Here is an 11,086-nt window from a genome sequence, read left to right as displayed (position 1 = left end):
TATCTTTGTGATTTCCTGCATTTTCTAAGTTTTCAGAATTGAGACCTATCCTTTCGGTAAAGGAAAGATATGTTATAAAAATGTCGGGGGAGAGTCTTTTCCTCTTACAGCACTCAGCACAGGACCTGCTGATGCATTTTAGATTAAATCCATGAAACACTGAAGGATGACTCCCAGGCTTGGGACCCCAAACAAGGTGAGACCCCACCAAAGGAGATCAAAGCCGTGGAGGAATCCTGCCCCTTCCAGCCTTCCCGCACCAGCCGCCATCCCTCTGAATGGCCTTGGGGTGTGAGGGCTGGGCCGGAAGGAGGAGTGGCCCCAGCTCTGCAGGCGGCAGCCTGTGAGAGGCTGGTGGGGTCAGACGGTCCTCAGGGCCCGAGCGGCGGCCAGTGGGCCAGAGTGGGCCCTTCCCCATGGCCTCTCCTCTCCTACCAGCCTCCCTCTCACCTGCCCAGGCCTCAGGGCGCTCTCTTCCTGAGCACACTTGACCTTTGCCGCTTCCTCTGCCGGGAGCCCCGTCCCCACGAAGCTGTGGGTCAGGCTTCCCCGGCCTCAGGCTCTGCTCGCCCCAGTCTTCTCTGAGAAACCGCTCAAGGCAGCTCCATCTGAAGGAGAAAGCTCCCCAGGGAAGGTATCACGTGTCTGCTGACCTCGCTCCCTGTCCGTGGGTCTCAGGAGGACAGAGACCTTACCTGCCCTGTCGCCTGCTGAATCCTCCTGGGGTCTCAGCAGTGCTGCCTGGGGAGAGACCTGAGGCTGGGGCCCCAGCCCCGCCTCATCTGTCCCAGCTTTGATGTGGCTTTAAGAATACCCGTGTCACCCCTACTTCCAGGACCCAGCGTGCACCCCCATCAGGGCCTCCCAGGCCTCCCGTGGACTGGCCTCCGTCCCCTCGACTCCAAGGCTGATGCTCTGGCCACACCCAGAATCCCTAGGGCCTCAGCCCCCCTGGCCTGGAGAGTCCGCCTTCCCCTGCTGTCCTGACATCAAGTCCAGGCCTCGACGTCTCCCGCGCTGGGCGGCCGTTCCGCCTGCTCAGCCAGCTTGCCCGTCTCTGGATGCTCATCCACACAGAGGCTTCCGTACACCGGGCTGCTGGCCTCTCTGACTGTCCAGAGGGATCCCTGAGCGCACAGGTACCTACCCCGGGGCAGCCCGGCTCAGAGGAGCCGCGGAGTGAGGGCCTTCGCTCCGTGAAGTCGCTCCGGGGGCATAACTGCTCCTCCCTTTTCCCTTCCCCTCCTCCTTCTCTGGTTTGTCTGTTTGCCTCTGCCGTTTGCACAGAGCCGATCTAGCTTATGAAAAACAAGCTGTCATCTTAGTGTTTTTTATACCTCGTTCCCCGAACAGCTGCTGTGTTTCCAGATGTTCATTATTGCTGTATTAGCGGAGGTTGTTAATGATACTCGGGCTGACAGAATACAAATTGATTTTCAAAAGTTATGCTGATTGCTTAGACACGTTTCTTGTGCCAGCTAAGCAAAACGGAAGCACACACACACACATACACACACACACACACACACAAACCCAAAACAAAACCCATGCCATATGGCACACATGGTCTTTGATCTAAGGGGCTGGGGCCACATGTGAAGCGAATGCCAAAGACATTACACTGACTGGAGAAGGTGTGGATAGGGACGGGTTTCCAGGGAAGCATTAACCGGGCTAAACCCAAAGGGACACAATACCCAGAAGCAGTGCGGCCCTGAGATGCTTTGTTGTTCCTGGCTTCTGCTGTGGGCAGAGAGAGCCTTGTGGGGTGCAGAAGGAGTGTGGATTCCAGAGTAGGACAGGCCTGGTTTGAATCCCAGCATTGCCATTTATTGGGGGTGTGTGAATTTGGGAAAGTCGTTAACCACTGAACATCCTTACCTACAGAATTCAGACAACAGTACAGGTGCACACCTCCCGGGTGGTTATGGGCATCAAACAAGACAGAGGATGCCAAACTGGGATGGCCCCTTACCAGCTTGGGAGAGATAGGGAGATATGGGTACATGGCAGGAACTTCTGGAGTCTTCACCAGCCTTCATTAGTAGGAAAGGCAGAAACTCCTTGATCTGTCCCAGATCTCTGGAGCTGGTCCTGCTTCCAGACACCCAGGGAGAGAGAGAGCTGGGGAACCAATCAAGCCAGAGGTACTGTGGTTTCTGCTGCTGCCACGTGGTGTCACTGTTGTGCACAAGCCTCGCGTAGCTTGGTGGATGCCCGTCCACGGCTACACTGCGGGCCTTGCTCCGGGACCCACTCAGGCAGCACTGCATACACGCCTGGGCTGCAGGGTTGTGATGCTATTCTTTTCTCTTCAAGAGGGCCCCAGGGTTCTTCACTGGAGATTGTACAACAGAGAAAACTAAAGGTCCTCTTATAGGTTTTTCTGGGGCAAGCGTTCTTCACTGATGTCATAACTGGAGAGGGACCACTCCTGTGGTTTCCAAGAAGACAAAACTGGACTGCCAGGTGACTTGTCTCTACTCTTAGATGCAGAAGCAGCTGTTTTGGCTTTAAAATTCCATGTCACCGGCACCTTGTCCCATGTGTAGATCACCAAGCTCAAGTGATTGGTTTGTGCTGACCTATCGGCTGATAATCACCCTTTCCTCTCCACCCACGTGGGTGGGCAGGTCACAGGCTGCATCAGAGGTCCTGGCAACGTGTCTTGTGATCCAGGATATTTGTCTACTGACTTCCCTGCAGCCCTTACTCCTGGGGGTCTGTGGGGACAGCAGATGGAGGAGACCAGACCTGGACGAGATGGCGGTTTCCCGTCCGCCTGGCGCCTGCCCTATCAGGCCGAGATGTAAGGGAGTTTCCGTAAGGCTGCGCTTTGGACCACTAAGCAGAGAAGCACCTTGTGGGAACAGGCTTTAAAAGGGCTCTGTTGTGGAGAGGAGTCTGGGCTCTTGTTCAGGCCTCACAAGTATACCTGCTGCTCTGGGCCGCTCGCTGGGCAAGAACAGACATCCCAGAGTTTTCTTTGCCCTGTATCCTGCCACATTTGTGGGCCCACTACTCCATTCATTCATTCATTCGTTGTTGAAAGCCCATCGTATGTCCAGCCGTGTGATTGGTGCTGTTGGAGAAGGAGCCCCCAGCACACTCGCGGCGACGGGTTTGGAGGAGGCTGGGGTCCTAGGGGGAGCGCAGGACCTGAAGTGTTGGATGGGAGGAAGGCGAGAGATGTGACTGCAGGAGGCCTGGGAGCGGGCCAGTGATTGCTGTGTTGGGCATGAAGGCCAGCAGTGTGGCCGGCTGGTTTGGAGCAAACGGCTTTCTTGGAGGAGGAGGGAGAGGGGGCGGGGGGAGGGAGACACCCTCTTCCCGGGTCTCTGCCCACCTTTTGTCTAGCTAACCTTCCAGTCTCAGGTTCCGTGACACCTCCTTAGGCAAGTCTCCCCTGCCTGCCAGGCCCAGACTAGGTTAGACCTCCTGGTTATAAAGTCTTTTAGCCCCATGAGCTTTCAGCCACAATTCATATTAAATAATGGTTTGTGTGATTCTCTGTTTGTCGTCTGCGATCTGGCAGAGGGGCACCTCCACGGGGTTTTGCCCACCTATCATGCTTACTGAATATTTGCACCTGCCTCTGGGTGGAGAACTGGAGTTCTGCCTCTGTCCATCCGGGGAGGTGCTGGCGAGGGATCTGAATTCCCCCTCCCAGGGTTGTCACCTGGTGAACCAGTAAGGTTGTTCCCCTTCTGGTCTCAGTTTTCTCTGAGAAAATGAAACAAACTATTGAAGCAAACTATCTCTGAGTTTCCTTCCAGCTCCGACCATCTGTGCATCACAGCGGAGCGACGTCTGGGGGAGATTGCAGAGCCCCCTCAGTCTTGGCTTGACTGCCTCTTGCTCTGTTCTCTCCCTTCTGCCTGTTTCCCACCTTCAGTCCCACCAGGACCTGGGACTGTACCGGCGGCGCCACGGCTGGAAAGCACCTGTGGCATCATGGGAAGATCTGTCACCTCGAGATACTCGTGATGATTTTTCCATCGAGCTGACCTCGAGATGTCAGATTGTTCCTGATTTGTGCGGCTGGCTCTGGGCGGCTAAGTTCCTCATTCTGGGGGCAACGTCCATCTGTGGAGGGCTGTGGCTGAGGGGACCAGTGGAGGGGCGGTTGCACTGCCCACAGACATGCTGCCCTGCCTCCAGGCTGTGAAGGGAGATCAATGATGTACTGCCAGAAGCGGAAAGAGATGTCTTTCTTGATCATGCTCAACACACATGACAGGTTATTGGGTTTCCTGAAAACAGAGTTGGCGATTTCCATTGACATATATGTTAGAGGGAACCCAGACCAGATTTTGCAAATTGTTTTATGTGTCTATGTGAAATGCTCAGCCTCATTGCTGATGACAGGACTATTCTTTTCCTGTCGCTCTTGTCTTGACAAAGGGCTGCACTGCAGAGATGCCCAAAGGGGAGAAGGGGTGTATCCTCACCATCATCCCGGCCCCACCCAGTCAGGAGACATCAACTCCCTTGAGTGTTTGCCCCCAGGAAGAAGAGCCTTGGGGATTCCAGCCTGGGGTCTTACCTCTGCGTCTGCAGGATCCTAGACTAGCCTGAGGAGAAGCCGGTCTGGCCCTGGGCAGAGGCTGACTGAGCGTTTAGAAGTGTCTGGTGCCAGCTTGGGTGCAGAGTAGACCTTTGGATGAGTTAATTCCATGTTGCCTGGATGCTGGTCGGGGAGGGACCATCACACCCCATCTCACGAAGCTCCCAGACCTCACCAGGTGGCGAGGACACCGGGAAGGGGCAGGGGCCCAGCAGGAAGGGTGATGTACGTGGAACAAGTCTTGCTCGCTCCCTGGCCCAGCCCCCCTTTTCCTTCCTGTTCCTCAAGGGCCCGAGCCCAAGCTGAGCTCTGAATGAGCTCTCACGGCACACTCCTGTCCCCAAGACGTCCCCTCTGCCGGGGAAGGAAGGGCACCGGTTGCATGGGGGAAGGGCAAGCACATCTGCAGGCCTGTTTTGGGTGGGCAGAGGCTCCACGTTATCAGAGTGTGCTGGGCCTCTAAATCCAAAAAAGGCAAGGGTGGGGTCATGCGGGTACCGGCAGCCTCTGAGCTCAGGAGGCGTCTCTGAAGCATGAGGACTAACTCCTTTGGGAGGTCTGGACAAGGGGCCGGTACACTGCCCCAGGCCAGGGAAACTCCAGATGCCCTTGCTCCAGGGGCCGCCACCAGGGCCCTGGACTTGTCCATCCTCTCTGACCTTCTCTCCTTGGGGCTGGACCCACTCCACCCCACCCCAGGTGACCTGGGACGCTAAGGGATCCCACCCAACCCTTCTCCTGGCCTCACCCCAGGGAGTCCTCAACTCATCCCTGGAGGCTGCTGGCCCCTTGGCACACAGAGGGCCTGGTGGCTTCCCAGCTAGGCCTGGCAGAGCCGAGGGCAGCGGCTGCAGAGGCCTCTGGGGTCTGTCTGTGCGTGTCTCGTATCCCCGGCCCGCACTGAGCCTCCCCACAGCACCCAGAGTCCTGGTCAGCTCCGGGCCCTGTCCCCACCTGTGCTGCTTCTGTCCTTTGTCTGTCTCTCCACTCGGGTGTCTGATGGCAACTCAGCCCCTAGCAGGGTGCCAGGCACTTAGTAGGCACCATTTAAAAAACACATCAGTAAGTGCATCAAAAGAGCAAGGATTCCACCCAGCCACTTGGGAGGGGGATGGGAGGAAGGAAGTGGGGTGTGCCTGGCAAAGCCAGGCAGCCCTAGGACGTCCATGGAAACGGCTGTCATCCTGCAGTGCCGACTTGGCTGACTCTCTAGACAGGACCCCCGCCCGCAGCCCCCAGCCCTGCTGGGTTGATTCTCTGCTCTCAGGGATGCGGTGGAGGCCCTGCTCTTGCGGCCGAGGTTCCCAGCCCAGCCCCCTCACTGGGGTCCTCCATGTGCTCTGGGCTGGTGATCGGGACATCAGGGGTGCCCCGCTTCTCTGCATTAGAGCCCAGGCAACTCCATCCTCCACGCTGTGCTACCTGGGTTACCACCCCCCGCTTCCCGTCCAGGGAGAAGGGAGGAGTTTTGGTATCGCTTGCCTCCATCCACCAAAGGCCTTGTCAAAGGGGGGGGGGGTGGGTGGGAGCATGCGGGGCATTGGCACTGGGCACCCCAGCCTTAGCAGGCTTGCCCCTTCCTCCCGTCTGGGTGTTTCTGCTGTGCCTCTTTCTGAATGCCCCCAATGTGTTCCAGTACGAGTGGCCACAAGCATGGACTTTGGTTTGGGTGCAATTCTGAATCCTTCACTCAGTAGTTACTGATCTGAGGCAAGTGAGTTAACCTCCCTAAACTTTCATTCTTTTTTAATCTGCAAAATGGGCGTACAAGTGGTATTGGACTTTTAGGGTGTCTTGAGGGTTAAGTGAGGTTAGGGTCTCAGCTCAGGCTGGTGAACGTCAGCTGCTGTCCCCACAATACTCCTTGCTGTGGCCCCTTTTCTCTTGGGGAACCTGGAATGAGGGAAAGGACTGAGTGGCCATTGAACGGGGTTCTGGGAGAGGCTGAAACCTCCTTTACTTTGCTGTGTCCCAGAGCCCCATTTCTGCCATCAAATAATTAAAAGAGTGGTTTGCAAACTGTTTCTGAAACTATTTTTCAAATCGTGCCCTAAGCTTCCATGAAGATCCTGTGGGGAATACCTTGGGGGCAAGAGGGTGTAGGGTGGGCTCTTCTACCCTTCCCCTTAACAGGGGCTACTTTGCTTCTGTAAATGCTATCAGATATTGGGTTCCACAGAAGATTTCTTTAAAATACATGACACACTGTTAAAAAAGTGTGAACATGAACATTTGTATAATAAAATTTGGTAAAACGTTTGGACACCAGTGTATTAAAAAGACTTCATCATTATCACCGTTTTAAACTGATAGGAACAGATACTACACTTGATCTTAGCCAAGAAGCAGAGAAGTGATCATCAACATTTAAAAAATGAAATTATATAGAAGGCTTCCACAGGCCAGGCCGTCTTCTAAATTCTGGGGACATAAAAGGGCATGAAAACATGGTCCCTGCCATCAAGGAGAGTAACTAGCAAACTTTCATAAAAATTGCTTTCACTCACATCTGTGTGTTTATCAAAGCCCATGGGGGTTGCAGATGAGGAAACGGGGGCTGAGCTTCCAGAAAGTGTCAACACCGTTAACCAGCAGGACTCAGCTCTGCCTTACCCCACCCCCTTCTTCCCACCTGAAGTCTTACAACCACTCCTACAGGTTATAATGTCAGTGGACTTGAGAAAAGCAAGAAAATACACCAAAATAGTAATACTGGTTGTTGTTTTTTTTTTTTTAATTTTTATTTATTTATTTATTTATTTATTTATTTTTGGCTGTGTTGGGTCTTCGTTTCTGTGCGAGGGCTTTCTCTCGTTGCGGCAAGCGGGGACCACTCTTCATCGCGGTGCGCGGGCCTCTCACTATCGCGGCCTCTCTTGTTGTGGAGCACAGGCTCCAGACGCGCAGGCTCAGTAGTTGTGGCTCACGGGCCTAGTTGCTCCGCGGCATGTGGGATCTTCCCAGACCAGGGCTCGAACCCGTGTCCCCCGCAATGGCAGGCAGATTCTCAACCACTGCGCCACCAGGGAAGCCCTGGTTGTTTTTTAATAGAGGAATTTTGTGTGATTTATATTTTCTTCCTTATACTTTTCTGGGTTTTCAAATTTCCTCTAAAGTATTATATATTACTTCCATTTTGATGCTTGTATTATTTTTATGATGAGAAAAAGGCCTTTAAAAATTATTGAAAAGTAACAGAACCGTTTGTATTCTGAGGTGATGCTGCCTGTCTTGATAGAACATGGATGTGATTTAATTTTTTCCCCTTTAGAAAAGAGTTTCATCATTTCATGGGAAGGTAAAGGGAGTTATAACTTAAAAACAGCAATACACGCTTCCCCTCCCGATCATGTTATTCTATCAGAGAAGCAGAGTAAAACCAGCTGGATTTATCAGGGTACCTCCTGGAGACACCCACTGAATGAAGATTCAAGAAATGCACCTGAATGTGGATCAAATATGCACTCCCTCCAATGTGTTGGGAAGGTTATCTGACTCTGGCACTGCAATCTGACAAAAGTGTTAAAATCTTATCTCAGCTGCTGACTTTCAGCAAGTCATTTAACCTTTCTCATCTGCAAAATGGGAATGATGACACTTTCCTGGCCGGGCTGTTGTGAGGCTAATGGTCTGGTATGTAGCTTGCTTCGTCTGGTCCTGACATATAGCAGAAGCTCAACCATGATGGTGATTTTTCTGTGATTCCCTGGAGGCAGTCCCCAAAGGCAGAGAGCTCACTGTGGCTTCCCTTGTTTCTCCTGCTCTGGTGTGGCTCACCCCCCAGGGTAGCTGCCACAGCTGCTGGGGGAGGCACCTGGATACTCCTCATCCTGAGTGTCACAAGGGGGTCTGAAGATGCCTGATAAGGGGCCAAGGGAGGGGAGTCAGAGTGAGGGAAAAGGAAGGGTATACAACTGCAATTGTATAACTATAAAAGACAGTATAAATGCATAGTTTTCTCTCTTCCTTCTCCTCTCCTCTCTCTTCTTCATACATGCCTCACTCCTCAGTACTCCGTGGAGAAGAGGGCTTAAGGCAGCCGGCCTCAGCACTTCTCCGGGAAGTCCAGCTAAAAGGCAGCGTTCTTCTGGGTCTCAGGTTAAATCCTGGGCTCAGCTCTGCTCATCTCCTCCCATGGGCACATGGGTCCTTGGCCCTGCCTGCCAGGGATTGGGGCATCTGGACTGCCCACCCTGCTCTGGCCAAAGGCACGAGGGAGTGGGTGCTAGTCATTGGGCTGAATGTCTAGCACCCACTCAACACAGCAGTGAGAGCAGCATGAGGTGAGCGAGCCCGGGAGGCAGGCGCGATGGGTGTGGGGAGGAGTTTGCATGGGGGCGGAGGGGGCAATGGCCACCTGTGATCATCTGCCTTGCAATCATGACCCGTATACATGCATCTCATCTAACCTTCAATAACCACCCGGGAGAGAGGCCCTCGTACCATCTTACAGAGGAAGGAACGCTCTGGACACTCCCCCTGGCGCTGGGCAGTTGGGGGCGGGGCTAGGAGGTGGTTCTTGGGGGGAGGGGGGCTCCACCCCAGGGCGTGGCTGGTATGTTCAGGCCCCTCCCACATCCTCGCCCTCGATTAGGAACCAAGGGGCTGGCGTGGGGCCTGGGCGTACTTGGACTTACTCGCACTGTCGCGGTGAGCGTCCAGGAGAGTGAGCTAAAGCCTTCTTCTTCCCAGCCCCGCCCACCTCGCCCCACTGACCCCCCCCCCCCCCCCCCCCCCGCTTGAGCAGGGTGCTGGGCTGAAGTGGGGCTGCGCTGCAGAGGCGGCGGCCTGGGCGCTGACCCTCTGTCTGCCTTCTGTTTGTCCTGTCCGGTCCCTCCAGGCTTTGATTTGGACGCAAACACCCCTGCTGGTTACAGATGCGTTATCAGCAGCAACACCTTGGTGTGACTTCTTTATCAGATCTTTTTTTTCCCCAGACTGAGGATTGTACTACAGAATAGAATAAACCTTTGGGAGGATTTGAAGGCAGGCGAAGATACTCTTGCAAAGACGCCGTCACCCTTAACAGTCTTCAGCGTAGGAAAATACATCTGTGATAACCATCGCCATGTTTAGGCTGCACTGCGCCCACCCTGGAGCCGGCTGCCTCTGTTGCAGTGATGGCTTTGCCTCTTCCTAGCTGTGGGCGAGGCCTTAGCCTTCCTGCATCTCAGTCAGCTGCAAAGTGGGGATATTAATAATACCTGCCTCCTAGGGGCCTGGTGAGCAGTGCCTTGTGTGCATTAAGTGCTCAATTATAAGAATAACAATAACTAGTATCTACATGTCAATTTGCAGAATACAAAACGCCTTTACATGATCTCTCTTGAGTTACAAACAGCTCTGGAAGTAGTGTTGACTCCCATTTTACAGATGAAGAACCTGAGGCTCAGAGAGATTAAGAGCCTGGATCTCTGTGACCTAGCTTTTAAGTGGAGGAGGCAGGACGCAAACCCAAGATAGTGATTCTACATCTGCAGAGTCTTAAAAGGCCTCAGGCTTTGAGGGTCGCTGGACTTAGCACTGATGCTTGAAAAATAATGTGGCCTCTCTGTGCCTCGGTTTTCCCACCTGTAAAATGGGGCTGCTGCTGTGGGTCTGCAGAGTTGCAGGCAGAAGATGTCTGCAGTGGAGGGCGATGGTCATCATTACACAGCCTCATGGGTCCAGTGGGCCTGGTGGACTTCTCTGCTATTGCTGTTATGTCTGGCTTATCCTGTGTGTCTACAGAAGGAGAGCAGAGACCTTGAAGGCTGGGAGTGGGTCAAGAAAAGATAAAACACTGCTCCAGCCTATTATCTCAGCTTCAGATATCGACATTGGCAGACTTTTCTGTGCTTGTGGAGGAAAAGCACTGAAACTCCTGCCAAGAGCAAAAACTGATTTGCCCACATGCCGTCCAGCCCTCTGATCTGTGTCCTTGGAGACAAAATAAGGAAACTACCTCTTTGATTCAAAGCTATTTTTATCTGCCTGTGAGCAGTGCTTATGGCGCATTATGCATTTCATAGGGAAGGGGGCTACTGGCGGTGGAGATAACCATAGCCTTTGGCCCAGCCCTATAGATGAGTCCCTTTTGTCTCCTTCAGTAGTGCAGGAGGGGCCAGGTTTGGGTCTCAAGCCGATGGCGGCGGAGAAATGGTGTCTGCACTTCTGCCTGGCTGGTGAAGGAGGCAAAGTTGTCTTGAGTGCATCCTGTCCCCAGGATCTTGCGTGGCCTCAGCCTGAAGCGGCTTGAAGCAGGATTTTGGTTCCCTGGCCACAGACTGAAGTCAGGCTGTGAGAGCGCTGAATCCTCGCCGCAAGACCAGTGGCCGGTGACAAGGCCCTGGCCCGTCAGCTTTGTAGAAATGAATTTCCACATAGAGACGGAAAGTAGTGGAACAAGTGAAGTGTTTATTAGGAGGAAAAAGTGTATGTGTGAATAGACTCACACGGGCGGGCTCAGAGAGAAAGTCACGCCCTCGTGGTAGTTTGAATCGCTTTTATGGGGCATTTCTTCTGGGTTTCCTCTGGTCA

The 11,086-nt window shown here is 53.6% G+C and overlaps 1 pseudogene; it reads right to left on the bottom strand.

Moving 5' to 3' along the window:
- Window positions 1-6,780: 6,780 nt before the first annotated feature.
- On the bottom strand, window positions 6,781-6,925 carry LOC118898596 (annotated as a pseudogene).
- Window positions 6,926-11,086: the final 4,161 nt, after the last annotated feature.

Source organism: Balaenoptera musculus, chromosome 7, assembly GCF_009873245.2.
Source record: "Balaenoptera musculus isolate JJ_BM4_2016_0621 chromosome 7, mBalMus1.pri.v3, whole genome shotgun sequence".
NCBI classification, from domain to species: domain Eukaryota; kingdom Metazoa; phylum Chordata; class Mammalia; order Artiodactyla; family Balaenopteridae; genus Balaenoptera; species Balaenoptera musculus.
This window is presented reverse-complemented; position numbering and strand designations above follow the sequence as displayed.